The sequence below is a fragment of the Nicotiana tabacum genome, chromosome 23, assembly GCF_000715075.1.
Source record: "Nicotiana tabacum cultivar K326 chromosome 23, ASM71507v2, whole genome shotgun sequence".
NCBI lineage: Eukaryota > Viridiplantae > Streptophyta > Magnoliopsida > Solanales > Solanaceae > Nicotiana > Nicotiana tabacum.
This window is the reverse complement of record NC_134102.1, coordinates 71772721-71788998: the sequence shown is the minus strand read 5'-3', so window position 1 is coordinate 71788998 and position 16278 is coordinate 71772721. Positions and strand designations below refer to the sequence as shown.

Here is a 16278-nt window from a genome sequence, read left to right as displayed (position 1 = left end):
CCCTTTTCACTTGATTTTTCAAATGAAAAAATAAGCTTGGTTAGTGAGGGAATTGGCACTTGTATTATAACACAACTCTCAGCACAATGCTTGAAGGAGTACACGACATTAGGACACTCATATAAAGCTTTAAATGCTTAGTAGTGTGTTGAGGTTTTAATTTTTTAAGATGTAATATTCTTAAAATGAGGGTGAATGGGAAATGGAGGGAAAATAAAATTTTGAGTAAAATTTTAAGTTTCCCTCTCTTAACAATGAGACATTGTCCCATATTGGAAGTGCAAGACATTTTTGGTGGGTATATATATAATTGCTCTTCTTGTAGCTCTTAAAGAGTTAAGAAGAAAGCAAGCCTCGCGCCGTCGTCGTCGTCGCTCGCTCGGCTTCGGCTTCGATTGATTGATTTTTTGGACCAAATTTATTTGTTAATAGTAAATATTAACGTAAGATTATCCGTATTTGTAACGGATATTTTCCAATCCGTGTATTTGATCATTTGGCAACCGGATAATGGTCTTCCCACCAAAGTGCTTGCTCCACAAATATGTAATGCTTGCTCCACTATGAAGGGTGGACGTTTTGGTCTTGCACTCCCTCTTGGCTGCTATTAATATGAGCAGCAAGTGTTGAAGAAATTGCTCAGAACTCAACATACAATTCGCTCAACAAATTGGCTATACATTGCACTTCTTCCTCTCAGAACTTCCATACGTTTTTCTGAGTATATACTCCTTCGTTCTGCATTGTTTTTAACTTCAAACAAAGCAACTGTAAGTGTGATTTGCTACCGAACTTTGTGTTCGCCGAAACACTGGGGTTTGAAGTACCGCTACACCAGTGTGTTATTCGTTCTATCCTGGAGAGGAAATAATCCATTACCTTGGGTACTAGGAGGGGATTAAATTCCTTAAAGAAACACTGTGAATTCAGTGGGCTCGAATTTATTATTATTGTTTCATTACGTTAACTTATATTTTGCAGAATTAATATTTACAAATACAGCAATATTGACCGGGAATAACAATCTTAAGGAATTTAATATTTATTTCTATACTTGTGTTATTCTTATTATTCTGCAAACTAAAACCTTTGTGGTTTGTGTACTCCCGTTTTGGAGAGTTAAGCCTTCGTGGCGTATGGGCAGCAACCCTAAACCCTTAAGTGCCTTCTGGACACTTCTGTTGTCCAGTGGTCGGGCTAGGCCGTAGACCATGCCTAGCCCAATGCACTCCATCATACCCTAGACCCATTGCATTCCGTGTCACATCCCTGTATGCTACCCCCCTCAAGCTTCCTTGGCATATTATTGGTCATTCTTCCATATCACCCAGGCAAACCATTGTTATCAAAGGTGAAAAGTGCAAAAAATCTCTACGGTATGTTGGGGCTTTAGGCGCAAAGCACAAATAAAGCGCATGCTTTAGTTATTGTTTGGTGACGCCTCTTCAAGATTACACTCATTGGCAAGGAAAAGTACACCTTAGAGCCTTGATGACAACACTGAAGCGCCCACTAAGCGAGGCGAAGCACTCAACATGTTTTGAGTCTCGCTTTAGGGCTTAAGCGTGCTTTAAGCGCACCTTTAATAACACTGTGCGAACCTCGCCATTCTTGGACGCCCGTCCCTTGACATGTACCTTATCATCCTCGCGCATCACACCACGTGTATGACATGCGCTATCCATGGGCGTTTAGCCTCGTGCATATACCTTGCCCTTGTCAGGCACCATGCCACACTTATGATGTAAGCCTTCCTTGTACGCTATGGCTCCCGCTCGTGCTTCACCGCCGCTGGTCACCACGCCTTGTGCATGCTCCATCATCGCACATCCTCTTTTGCCAACACTACCACGTGTGACGGCTATGCACCATGCCAATGCTTCCCCGATTGCGCTTATTTTATTATTAAACTTAAACAAATAATCATTTGATGTTGAATGTTAAAACCTTGAAATCCTCTCAGTTAGCCCCGTCCATGGCCACCTTAGCCCTTGTAGCATGTGCAAAATATTTTTGGCAGGTTATGACTCAGAGCTCAGATAAACTTCGCACTTTGTCAACTCAATCTTGAGCCACTCATCAATCATCACTGAGCCAAACTAATCTAACTCAACTTAAGCTTAAGTCACCTTCAATCTCTCTCAATTTACAGCTAATTGATATATACTACCTTACAGCTCAAGCTTGCATATCTAAAGTAACATCCTGACATTTAATAGAGAAAAAACAGCAACAAATAATTACAGTCTTTGTGCAATTACAACAAGATTAAAAGAAATTTCCAGGAAACAAGTATGATCTAAAATGATGCAACTTTACATAAAGGTAAAAACAGAAAGGCATCATAACACAATAGTTCTACCTTGCACAGATAATGCATCAAGGTCATTTTGTTGTTTGTAGCACTGAGTGTCAGAAAGCTTAAGAAGACTGTCCAATTTGAACCCTACAGCAGATCCTGCAATGTAATTACAAAAACAAAGATATTATTCACAGCCAAACAACTAATCTTTTTTTGTATGAAAATCCAGATCTTAGAAACTTGTACCTCGTGCTGTACCCTGATTCAGTGCATTTCCCAATGTTAGAATGGTCTGCATTATTTGACGTAGTTTGGCAGATTCTTTCACCTACTCGATCAGGAAATGCAGTTAGAATCCAGCTGAAATCAGAATGTGCCAAATCAAACTTCATAAGGTATTAAAAGTACCTCTCTAGTAGCATTGTTAATTGTACTTAGGTTAGTTCTCAAGTCAGTCACCTGAACAATTCAAGATATTACAATCAACAGAAAAATCAATGGCAGAGTGCATAGACATTGGTTCACTAACAAGTACAAGAGCGAATACCTGATTAAAAAAAGTGATAGTAAATGAAAACACTCTTAACTTGGACTCAACTCGTGGGACCTGCATCAGCTCCAGGAAAAACTGAAACAGTTATTAATCCAGTTAATTACTCATAACTTAGAGGCTAAAGAATTTTGTAGTTTCCCGTATATATATATTCAAAATGGAGAAGACCTGCTTACACTTTCCAAGCATTTCCTTGTCCTCATTATAGTTCTGGAAAATAGAACATAAACAGTAAGATCAAATTTTGAAACCAAAATTAACTTTTAGTTGTTAAATAGCAAGTATTAAGAAACTAGCACAATTAAATTCATAAAGGTAAGCGAAATCAAGCAGAAACAAGTATACACAACAGACTATGATATACACATCCACAGACACCAGGAAAGGGAGTCATCAAACGTAAGCTTGCACATCATAGATGCAAGTACATACTCCATATAAGCATGCAACTGCCAAATGGGTCATTCAATTATGGGCATCAATCTGCACAGCTACTTACACAAAAGGCACATCAACAAAATCATAGGCCACTGGCTCCAATGACTTGCTGAACTAGTATTCTAAAATCAAATACAAATGCAAAAGGTGAATGTGTTGGTCTTGGCTCCAAAGTACCATTGGTAAGAACTTCAATGTGAATTATTTCTCTAAACGAGGAGACTTAAACAAAAATTGAAGCTAATTTCAGAAGATATCTCTAACATTATGAATGAACTCAAAATAAATGACTAGATGCATAATACACAAATATTATTGTGATCTAAACTTTGCCATGACAGGCAAGCACTGCCAGGATGAGAACGGGATAGTACCCTTAGTGTCTCCATTTCTTCTTTTGTTGGGCAAAACTTCATAAGATTTTCGACTTGATCAATGTCCAGAGCTGACGAATCCAAAGCCAAAACAGCATTCTGTAAAACATGCATATACTAATTTGTCAGAAATCCAGAAATTTTTAGTAAAAAGAAATCCTATTTGTATTCGCATAATAATATTGGCATGAGATGAGTTTAGACGGAGTAACATGGTCAGTGGGGACTCATATAGCCAACCCCAACTTGCTTGGGACTGACTCGTAGTTGTTGTATTAGTAAAGCAGATTCAGGCTAAATATTTCATTCATTTCAGTCTACCTCCATTAAAACTCAAAAAAGACAAACAAAAAACCATCCTAAGAAACCATGCATGAGCATCCCTAAAGAATGTTCACCACGCTGACTGAACACATGCATGAATCGGCATATTATTACTGTACATTACTACAATACGATTTGACGACAGAGCCAAAGGGTAAAATATTTTATACAATATCTATAGTGATTCTTTTGAATTTCAGCAGAAATATATCAATTGAGTTTAACATTTAATTTTGATCTCCTCAACTCTGGTGAAATTACATGATCTTTTCAACTCTCTAAAGTTGTTAAAAATATAAAAGAATAAATATGTCTTTTTAATCAGTAGTTCTACAGCTAGTTCTTTCTTCAGTAACTTCTATTTTCATAATATATTTATATAACTCATTTTCTCTTTTTACATTTCATTGAACTCCGTCTATTTCTTTTTTTTTTTTAAATGACAATGGTGCCCGGTCCTACTTGTGCGCGCACCTCCACTAATCTATAGGGTACACGATACCTCCTATCGGCATAGTTATGGGTAACTCTGCCCCCAAAATTTAATCAGATGAGAGAAACTGCCTCTTCACTTTTTGCCTCTGTTCGTATTTGAACTAAAATCCTAGGACCTCTCCCACCTCATTTACCACTAGGCCGCACTTTTAGGTGTTCATTGAACTCCACCTATATGAGAAAAGCATAACTAACTTGAAATTGAATTACGAGGAGAATTGTGATAGGTTAACGGCTCTCATAAATTAGTCGAACTACCATAGCTCTTTTGAATAAGACCTGACGGCTGACATAGAGCAATATGGATACAGATGATTCACATACCCAACCCCGACTAGTTTCGGATTCGTTCTTCGTTCTTTTATTGAGTAGAAATATAGATAGTTAATCGGTATATCATTCTTTTTTAAACAGAAATAAAGATATTTCACTTTCAATTTAGAGTTCAAGACATACTATGATCTTATTCTTTATTTGTTGAGAACCATCTTTTTGTCAAACCCATGATGATGATTCAATATTTTTGCATAATATTGTATCTATTTGGTTCATCAGATACTTCTATAGATTTAGAAAATGTACAAAGGGACAAGAACCACAACAACAACAACAACCCAGTGTAATCCCACAAGTAGGGTCTGGAGAGTGTAGGATGTACGCAATCTTACCCCACACTGGAAGGACAGAGAGACTGTTTCCGATAGACTCTCGGCTAAAGAAGGTGAAAGAAGCCCTAATAGCAAGTAATAACAAGACAATATAATTAGAAAACTAAACAGAGAATATGAAAGAGGTACCAATAGCAAGTAATAGCAAGACAATATATTTAAAAAACTAAATCCAAGGTAGCAAACGAGAATACGAACGAAGTACTGCTAGCAAACCACGGAAGTACCGATGGCAAGTAATAACAGGGTAAGAAATACGATAATAGCAAACTAAGGATAAAAGGGTACAGTAACAACAACAACAACAACAACATACCCAATATTATCCCACACCGTGGGAAAAGGGTACCGTACTAATACTAATACTATCGAACTAGGGAAGACAAAGGAAAACGCCACTACCCTAACCTTCTACCATAATCTTCAACCTTCACACAGGGACAAGAACCAATATACTAAATTGTAACCTTTTAGAAAATAAAGTCTTACAGTATATACATTCAAATGTATATGTTATTTGTTACTTGATCACAATTGATAAAAACGTAACGACTCATTATTACTTTTTTTGGTAGTTTAATTTGTGTCACTTTTAAAATTATAAGTAGCTCGATTTCAAAAGTTTCTGATTGTCCTAAACCCAAGTAAATATTAACTAATATAATTATTTCATATGATAAACAATAAAAAGGTTTGGTCGAAAGACCGACCTGTGGACTAGGATACATAAACTAGTGCAAGAGATTAAATTTTGAAGTTGATAGTAGAAACAAGAAGATGCTAAAAGAACTCACCAGCATATCAGGCAAGGGAATCTTGATTTTTATAAGCATGATTTCGCAATTGTACGCCCTGCGCAAATCGACCTGACAAAAGCATATGTTAAGAAATAATTCCCGTTCTTTAACAAGTTAAACCAAAATTTAACACTTCCAGTCTTTCACTACAAACAGAGGGAGTTCTGTAAAATGGACTCCCATACCTCAGGAAGAAAAAGAAGCCAACACCCAATACACTATTCACCAATTATTCCATAGTGATCTCATAATATATAGTGAAAGCTTTAAAGTAAATGTTTCTTTCTATAGAAGAGATTTATCTCTTCCCAAGTTAGCACTAACAAATAAATTAAGTAGCAAGTGAACTGCAATTCATTCATGGTCAATGGCCATCCCAACGGGACACGTCTATGTTAGAGCACAGCCTCCGCAACCCTTTCATTCTAATCCATCTAGACATGCATCGCAACCTATAAAAATGACTTTGCTACATGAATTTATATTACAAACTAGTAAAACAACTTCTAAGAAATTTTCAAAAGATAGCCATTTGAAATTTTCTTGATATGATGGACCCCATCCTCCAAACCTACTACTTCTATCTAGGAGGCCCAAGTGGTATTTCCAAGTGGTATTCCTCTTGTACCCCTCGGTAACTCGAACCCTCAACCTCATGATCGATGGTGAAGGACCTTATCACCAGAATATCCCTCCATATTAGGTCAAAGATAACTAACTTAGCTTTCCTGAAACAGAAATGGTGTTACCTCTGGGATGGAAAAAAGTAGAACTTTTCCACCCAAAGTTCATCATTTCATCATTCATATCTGTGTCCAGCAACCATATGTTCTTCTCTCTCTTGGAATGCTTGCTTCCAAACTTCGCCTATGTTAAACCCATTTAAGGCCTTACTTTAAACTTCTTTTCCACATTGTTAGCCACAACTTACCACTAAAACCCCTCTTTAAAACCTATCCAAAATTCTTAATATCTTTATTTAACTAGTGAAAGAAAGAGATCTATACTCATCCTACAACATTCTCCTAACTACGTGAAAAACTTGCTTGATAATGCCTATCAGGACAATGAGTCCAAGAGGCATCCCTAACCTTCCAATTTGGCCATAACTAAGGACTTGGCTATTACTCCAAGAGTAACTTCACTTACTTTTCATTTTTGAAAAAAGAAAAAGACATAAAATATACATGAAGAAGGTTATAGTATCCTCAATAGATTTGACTCGTCACAAGACTGTCTCATACCACTTCTATGTTGGCGCAGAAGCCATTAGCTGGGTGGGTGGAAGTTACGTGTTTTGGAAAGTCCAAAGTGGAGGTAACACAGCTGCCCAAGGAAACAAGCAAGAGAACTTTTGAATTTTCATCCAATACTAGGTGCGTTGAAAGTGAAGGTCACGGGGTGGCAATATTCTATTTCTGGATCGGATTTACTATTGTATATAGTATAGTCTTGTCCCACATTGGAATATGAGTAGTATGTCTTTGCATAGTATAACTATAAATAAGGATCTCTTGTATTGTATTAAACATCCAATATCAATAACATATTTTCTCCCTTGCTTTCTCACATGGTATCAAAGTAATTGTGAGAGATTTATCGATGTGCATAAATTCCAGCGATTCCGGAAAGAGAAATCAGTCAGCAGAAATCTTTTTCCGGCGACTCTTTTTAAGGTTGTTTTGCGTCTGCTTCGTCTCCGTCAATGTTGTGCAAAATCCAACACTAGCACAAGAGTCTTCACTGTCCGGCGACCAAACCCTAGTAAAAATCTCCTGCATCAGTCTCCTCACGCGCCACCTGAAGCTCACGCGCAGGCGCGTACGACCACTTCCGACCATTTTTTTAAAAACTGCCTTCAGAACAGTTGGGTCACCTTGTAATTCCGATCATACCCCTATTGTTTTCATTTCATTCCGATCACTTTAAGTTTTTTCCGGCAGCTACAATACTATTCCGACAGCTACATTAAAATTCCGGCAACTTCAATATTTCCTTATTTTGTTTCCGTGTTCCCTTACTCTGTTTCAGTGGATTACAATTGATTCTTTCTCTTATTTGGTAATAATTTGCAATGATGTCTTTGGAATTTGATGCTTTAGGGTCTAGAAACATGAGTTCTGGAAGCTGTAGTGTTATTATTATCTCGGAACCTTTAATGGGAGGTTCAAACTACTTAGCTTGGGCTTCATCTGTTGAGTTGTGGTGTAGAGGCCAAGGCGTTCAAGATCATCTAATCAAACAGTCTAACGAAGGAGATGAAAAGGCAATAGCACTTTGGGCAAAGATCGATGCTCAATTATGTAGCATCTTGTGGCGATCTATTGATTCCAAGTTGATGCCCTTGGTTCGTCCATTCTAGACATATTATTTGGTTTGGGCAAAGGCACACACCTTATACACTAATGACATATATCGCTTCTATGATGTGATATCGCGGATGACAAACTTAAAGAAGCAGGAATTAGATATGTCTACTTATTTGGGTCAAGTACAGACAGTCATGGAGGAATTTAAGAAGTTGATGCCAGTTTCTGCTAGTGTTGAAAAACAACAAGAGCAGCGACAAAAGATGTTTCTCGTTCTTACCCTCGCTGGACTTCCTAATGATCTTGATTCAATACGCGACCAGATTTTGGCTAGTCCGACTGTCCTGACAGTTGATGAATTATTTTCTCGATTACTCCGCCTTGCTGCAGCACCAAGTCACCTAGTGATCTTATCACAGATACATGATTTCTCTGTTCTTGCATCCCAGACAGTGGATGTTCGGGCATCTAAAACTATGGAGCATAGACGAGGAGGAGGTCATCGTTACATGGTCGTCCACCCAAAAATACTTACATTGCTCAGACCGAGACTACAGGTAACCAGGGATTTTCTATATGGAAAGAAGAATATAATAAGCTCCTTTAGTATCGAGTAAGTAAGCAGACATCTCCACAAGTAGCCTCAGTTGCTCAGACCGATACTTCTATTACTAGTAATTCTTTTGCTTGTGTTTAGTCTAGTACTCTTGGCCCATGGGTCATGGACTCAGGCACTTCTGATTACATCTCTGGTAATATATCACTTTTGTCAAATATTGTATATTCACAGTCTCTTCCCATTGTTACTTTAGCCAATGGATGTCAAACTAAGGCAAAAGGAGTTGGACAAGCTAATCCATTATTTTCTATCACCCTTGATTCCGTTATTTATGTCCCTGGCTGTCCTTTTAGTCTTGCATCTGTTAGTCGTTTGACTTGTGCCTTCCATTGTGGTATATATTTTATTGATGATTTTTTTATTATGTAGGACTGCAATACGAGACAGACAATTGGTATAGGATGTGAATCAGAAGGCCTTTACTACCTTAACTTACTCAGTCCTTCCACAACATGTCTAGTTACAGATCCTACAGATCTAATCCACAGACATTTAGGACATACGAGTTTATCCAAACTTCAGAAGATGGTGCCTAGTTTATCTAGTTTGTCTACATTAGATTGTGAGTCGTGTCAGCTTGGAAAACATACCTGAGCCTCCTTTTCGCGTAGTGTTGAGAGACATGCAGTGTTTATCTTCTCCTTAGTTCATTATGATATATAGGGTCCTAGTAGAGTCAGTTTAACCTTGAGATTTTGTTATTTTGTTAGTTTCATTGATGATTATTCAAGATGTATTTGGCTTTTCTTAATAAAAGATCGTTCTGAGTTATTTTCTATATTCCAGAGTTTCTGTGCTGAAATCAAAACCAATTTGGTGTTTCTATTAGCATTTTTCATAGTGATAATGCCTTAGAATATTTATCTTCTCAGTTTCAGCAGTTTATGACTTCTCAAGGAATTATTCATCAGACATCTTGTCCTTATACTCCTCAGCAAAATGGGGTTAGTGAGAGAAAGAATAGGCACCTTATTGAGACTGCCCGCACACTTCTAATTGAATCTCGTATTCCGTTGCGTTTTTGGGGCGATGCAGTTCTCACAGCTTGTTATTTGATTAATCGGATGCCTTCATCTCCCATCAAGGATTAGATTCCGCATTTAGTATTGTTTCCCCAGTCACCCTTATACTCTCTTCCACCCCGTGTTTTTGGGAGCACGTGTTTTGTTCATAACTTAGCCCCTAGAAAAGATAACTTAGCTCCTCGCACTCTCAAGTGTATCTTCCTTGGTTATTCTCGTGTTCAGAAGGAATATCGTTGTTATTATCCAAATCTTCGTAGGTACTTTATGTCAGCTGACGTCACATTTTTTTAGTCTAAACCTTTCTTTACGTCTGCTGACCACCATGATATATCTGAGGTCTTACCTATACCAACCTTTGAGAAGTTTACTATAGCTCCTCCTCCACCTTCGACCATAGAGGTTTCACTCATACCAACCGTTGAGGAGTCTAGTGTTGTTCCTCCTAGTTCCCCAGCCACGGAAACACCACTCTTGACTTATCATCGTCATTCGCGCCCTACATCAGGCCCAACTGGTTCTCGTCCTGCACCTGACCCTACTCCTACTGCGGACCCTGCTCCTAGTACACCGATTGAACTTCGGAAAGGTATATAGACCACCCTTAACCCTAATCCTCATTATGTCAGTTTGAGTTATCATCGTTTGTCATCTCTCTATTATGCTTTTATATCTTCTTTATCCTCAGTTTCCATCCCTAAGTCTACAGGTGAAGCGTTGTCTCATCTTGGATGGCGACAGGCTATGAGTGACGAGGTATCTGCTTTACATACAAATGTACTTGGGAGCTTGCTCATATTCCCTCAGGTAAATATACTGTTGGTTGTCGTTTGGTTTATGCAGTCAAAGTTGGTCCCTATAGACAGATTGATCGACTTAAGGCATGTCTTGTTGCCAAAGGATATACTCTGATATTTGGGCTCGATTACAGTGATACCTTCTCTCCCGTGGCTTGAGTCCACCTTTTTCTATCCATGGATGCGGTTGGTCATTGGCCCCTCTATTAGCTAGACATTAAGAATGCATTTCTTCACCGTGATCCTGAGGATGAGGTTTATATGGAGCAACCATCTTGTTTTGTTTCTCAGGGGGAGTCTCGTGGGCTTGTATGTCTCTTGCGTCGATCACTTTATGGTCTAAATCATCCTCGAGCCTGGTTTGGTAAGTTCAACACGGTTATCCAGGAGTTTGGCATGACTCGTAATGAAACTGATCACTTTGTGTTTTATCGGCACTCTGCTACAAGTCTCTGTATTTATCTGGTAGTCTATGTTGATGATATTATTATTACTGGCACTGATCAGGATGGTATTACCAATCTGAAGCAGCATCTCTTCCAGCACTTCCAAACCAAGGATCTATGCAGATTGAAGTACTTTCTAGGTATTGAGGTTGCCCAGTCTAGCTCAGGTATTGTTATTTCTTAAAGAAAATATGCTTTAGACATTCTTGAGGAGACAAGGATGATAGGTTGCAGACCCGTTGACACTCCGATGGATCCGAAGTCTAAACTTCTACCAAGACAGGGGGAGCCGCTTAGCGATCTTGCAAGCTATATATGGCTGGTTGAAAAATTAAATTACCTCACAATGACTAGACCTGACATTTCTTATCCTATGAGTGTTGTAAGTCAGTTTATGAATTCTCCCTGTGATAGTCATTGGGATGTAGTTGTCCGTATTATTCAGTATATAAAATCGGCTCCAGGTAAATGGTTACTATTTGAGGATTAAGGTCATGAACAGATCGTTGGATACTCAGATGCTAATTGGGCATGATCACCTTCTGATAAGCGTTCTACATCTGGATATTGTGTTTTAGTAGGAGGCAATTTGGTCTCCTGGAAGAGCAAGAAATAGAATGTAGTTGCTCGGTCTAGTGCAGAAGCAGAATATCGAGCAATGACTATGGCAAAATATGAGCTAGTCTGGACCAAACAATTGCTCAAGGAGTTGAAATTTGGTGAAATCAATTGGATGGAACTTGCGTGCGTAATCAAGCTGCCCTTCATATTGCATCAAATTCGGTGTTCCCTGAGAGAACTAAACACATTGAGATTGATTGTCACTTTATTAGAGAAAAGATACTTTCAGGAGAGATTGCTACAAAGTTTGTGAGGTCGAATGATCAACTTGCAGATATTTTCACCAAGTCTCTCACTGGTCCTCGTATTGATTGTATGTGTAACAAGCTCGGTACATATGATTTGTATGCACCGGCTTGAGGGGGAGTGTTAGTTTACAACTATGTATATAGTATAGTCTTGTCCCACATTGGAATAGGAGTAGTATGTCCTTGTATAGTATAGCTATAAATAAGGACCTCTTGTATTGTATTGAACATCCAATATTAATAACATATTTTTTCTCGTACTTTCTTACACTACTGATATTAAGTTACAACACTGTTAGTTGGCCAGAGTACAGTCCTACCAAGTACTTCAAGAATATCATGGTAATTTGGCACTAGTAGCAATTTAGGTGTGTCTTTACTTCTAAACTTCTCTTGAGTTTAAATCATTAAAACAATCATCTTACATGTACTAGTCAACAACAACAACAAACTCAGCTTACACTACTAGTCATGGAAGATTATTGATGCTTTCATATATCTTTTGACCTTATAAATGTGCAAATTCAACACTATCTTGGCATTCATGCATTTTTAGAATAGGCAAAGACGCAATGTCAAATGTTTTATTTGGGCAAGAAGAAAAAGCATAATTGCATGGGCAACTGATGACAGATGATTTGATATAAAAGGGCAGCCCGGTGCACTAAGCTCCCGCTATGTGCGGGGTATGGGAAAGGGCCGGGCCACAAGGGTCTATCGTATGCAGCCTTACCCTGTATTTCTGTAAGAGGCTGTTTTCACGACTCGAACTCGTGACCTCCTGGTCACATGGCAACAACTTTACCAGTTACGCCAAGGCTCCCCTTCAATGACATATGATTTGATATAAATTTATGAATTACAGTGCCATGTATAAATGTAACTTCTACGCTCAATTACCATTAGTCAAGTGCAGCAAGCATCATTAAGAACCACTGTGCCTATTTGGCTAAGAGGAAAGTAAGGAGTATCAATAGGAGAAGGATTAGCTAACAAGATAAGATTCAGCTTCCTTGTCCATGCAGGGAATAAAGAGGAAGGAGAAGAAAGTGGATGAGCTAGATTATAGTATCCTCCATTACATATCCAATTCTGCAGACCGGAGGAGTTTAAGGTTTAATTTGAGCCTAAAGTTAAAAATGTTCACACATGTAAGCAAAAAATGTTATTAACACATAAAGCACTCTAAAGTGAGAGTGAGTGCCAGAGGAAGGGAACAAAGACATAAATGAATTAGTATCTCCAATAAAACAGGTAAGGTAGTGAGTGAAATATACAAAGGAAACATGGCATTTTCATCCTACATGTCTATTGCGTGCCTTGCTCAGAAATTTAAGAAAAAGTGAATAAACTTGTTTAATAGAAAATCATCAGCACATTAACGATTATAGAGACTAGAAACAAGATAAAGCATATATAACTTGCCAATTGCACTTTTTCTGGTTTGTTGATTTTGGAACCACGTCGAGCTCCACCTTTGCTAGTTCCATTAGTAGCTGAAGCCACCGAAAACTAATTTTCGAGCTCTGTAATATCAATTTCAGGTGCTCTGTCACATACATTAAAAAGGTTTGATCAGAACTTCCCATAACAAAGAGATAAATAACAAAAACCCGATGCAAGCTAGGGTATACTCAAAGTGGTCAGAACTAGCCTAATGATGACCTGTAATGGAGTTTCACGAGACAAAATAAATAGAAAACGTTATGATCTGGGTATTAAATTGAAATGATCCAGAAGTTCTCATTGTAATGTTTCATCCCCCAAAATAAAATATGCATACCTGGATGTATTTTCCTTATTTTGCGTATCTGCCCATAAACTCCCGTGCATGGCCCGTGTAACTTTCGACCAATGTAAAGGCTTCAATGAAGCTTTTTTAGGAGTAATTGAAGTACCTCCTGCACCTCACCCTTTCCCTAGAGCATTTGAGCCTACAAAGGCTCTTACACGTCCAGTAGATGAAGGTGGTGGTGGTGGCACATTATGTCCCTTTCCACCAGGTGGTGGAGGTGGAGTGGGTGTCAAACCCCGCCTAGGGGGTGGTGGAGCATTAGGTGCCTTTGGTGCTGGTGGAGGTGCAGGTGGATTTGAACCTTGCCTAGGAACTTCTCAAGGAGGTGGAGGAGGTGCAGGTGGCCTTTTAGAATTGCTTGTAGGTGGAGGTGGTGGAGGTGCCAGCGAAAATGACTTATTTGATGTAGAGTATGAAGGTAGAGGTGGTGGTGGTGGTGGATGGGCCAATGGAGTTGACCTATTTGATGTAGAGGATGAAGGTGGAAGCGGTGGTAGTGGTGGAGGTGCCAACGAAGTTGACCTATTTGATGTAGAGAATGAAGGCGGTGGTGGTGGTGGAAGTGGAGGGCCCTTGAGAGAGACGGAAGGGGGAGGTGGGAGAGGTGGGGGAGTTACTCAAGGCAAGGGCGTACACTTAGATGATACCAAAGGTGGAGGGGGAGGTGGTGGTGGTGGAGGAGATAAAGGGGGGAACTTGAAAGAGACAAAAGGAGGGGGAGGGGGAGGTGGTGGTGGTGGATGGTTGTGAGGGGAACGATAAATATTCAAAGGAGGAGGGGGGGGGGGAGGGGGCTAATAAATTACAGTTAGATGGCCCCGAGGAGGAGGAGGTGGAGGTGGAGCACTCCGAGAAGTAGAAAATATAGGGACAAGAGGTGGATGTGGAGAAGCAGGAGTTCATAAAAAGCTCTTATTTGGAAGTGGTGGAGGTGGCGGAGGTTCTCTAGCAAAGCTATCAGGGGAAGTTGAATAAGTATGTTCTCTTGGCGGTGAAGGTCCTCTATTACCACCGATTGAAGGTGGTGGCGGCAGTGGGTGGAGGTGGAGGTGATCTATTAGAACTTGCAAGTGCTGGAAGAGGAGGAGGATGCGGTACAGAAGAAGGGCTACCAAATATAGGAGGAGGAGGCGGTGGTGGTGGAGGAGGTAATGAAGCCTCCTTTATAGTAGAACCAAACATAGAGGGTGCCAAAGGGGGAGATGGTGTTGATGATTAAGGGACTTTTGTACTAGAAATCAAGGTGACGATGGTGGTGAAGGTAACGTAGAAGAAGAGGAAGTTCTTGTATCGCAATCTCGAAATTTCTTAGAATATTCAGGAGCAATGACAACATCCAATTGGTTGTTATTTTCAGAAGGCTGAACATGACCAATATCTGACATTGAAAGCTTCACGTGATCCTCAGAAATCTTCAGATCAGAATTTTCATCAGAAGCTGAATCCTGCTCATTTGAAATATTGATGTTTGTTGTATTAGCATAAGTAAGATTACTAGCTTTCTCTAAGTCCAGAAAGTCCAAACTGTCAGCAATACTCGATGCATTATTTTCTTCTTCAGAGTCAAATGGGGATGAATACCCGCTCATCCTACTTTGCAATATTGATAAATCTTTCATATCATTCAACATCGATAGTTGTTTAAACAACCATAACACAACATCATCTCCAGTATCAACCCAATCAGCATCACTAAAAAGTTCTTGTACCCTTGAAAAAGCTTTCATAGGAAGCCCACCTTTCTCCTCACCATTTAGAGCTGCAGTGGGAGCTTTTGCAGGAGATATGCTCTCAATATCACCAAATAAAACCTGCGAGCAGAATATATAAAATTAGAGGAGAAATATGGAGAGAAAAGATGATTCACTTAACCAACACAATTCAGACAGACACAAGAAAGTATTCACCTCAGCTCGAAAGCCTTTTGGATAGCGTGCCTTTGAATCCCATAGAATATCCAAGTTATCACAGTTTAACATTAAAATGTTGGATCGAAAAAGTTGTGTTGAACTTTATACGGAACTTCATGACTTCCCTTTCAGGGTCCAGGTCTAAGTAGACACACCCCGATACTACATCTCCTTGCACCAAACACTGAATATCAATCATGATGACATCAATGTCCTTCTACAAAATGATAAGAATCATGTTGCCACATAGCAGAATTGAAGAAGATAAGAAACATGATGCAGTGACAACAATTGTTTTTAGAATCCGGAACCAAAAATATTGTTCTTTTGGACTCAAAGAACCAAAATATGTGGAAAAATACTTAGTGACATTTTTATATATAATGCCCTTTTAAAGGGCGCTATACCTTAACGGCCGTTTGCCCAGTTAAGTATAGCTCCATTTAAAAAGGCGCTATATATATAACGTCTTTCCTTGCCGCGCTATACATATTATGTGGGCCCACCAATAATTCTTCTAGGCTTAACTGACATAACAATAATTCAACTGGGTGCTAAAA

The 16278-nt window shown here is 39.1% G+C and overlaps 1 pseudogene; it reads right to left on the bottom strand.

The window, feature by feature from the left end:
- Positions 1-1839: 1839 nt before the first annotated feature.
- LOC107780922 (formin-like protein 14) lies at positions 1840-16001 on the bottom strand (annotated as a pseudogene).
- Between the last annotated feature and the right edge of the window lie 277 nt (positions 16002-16278).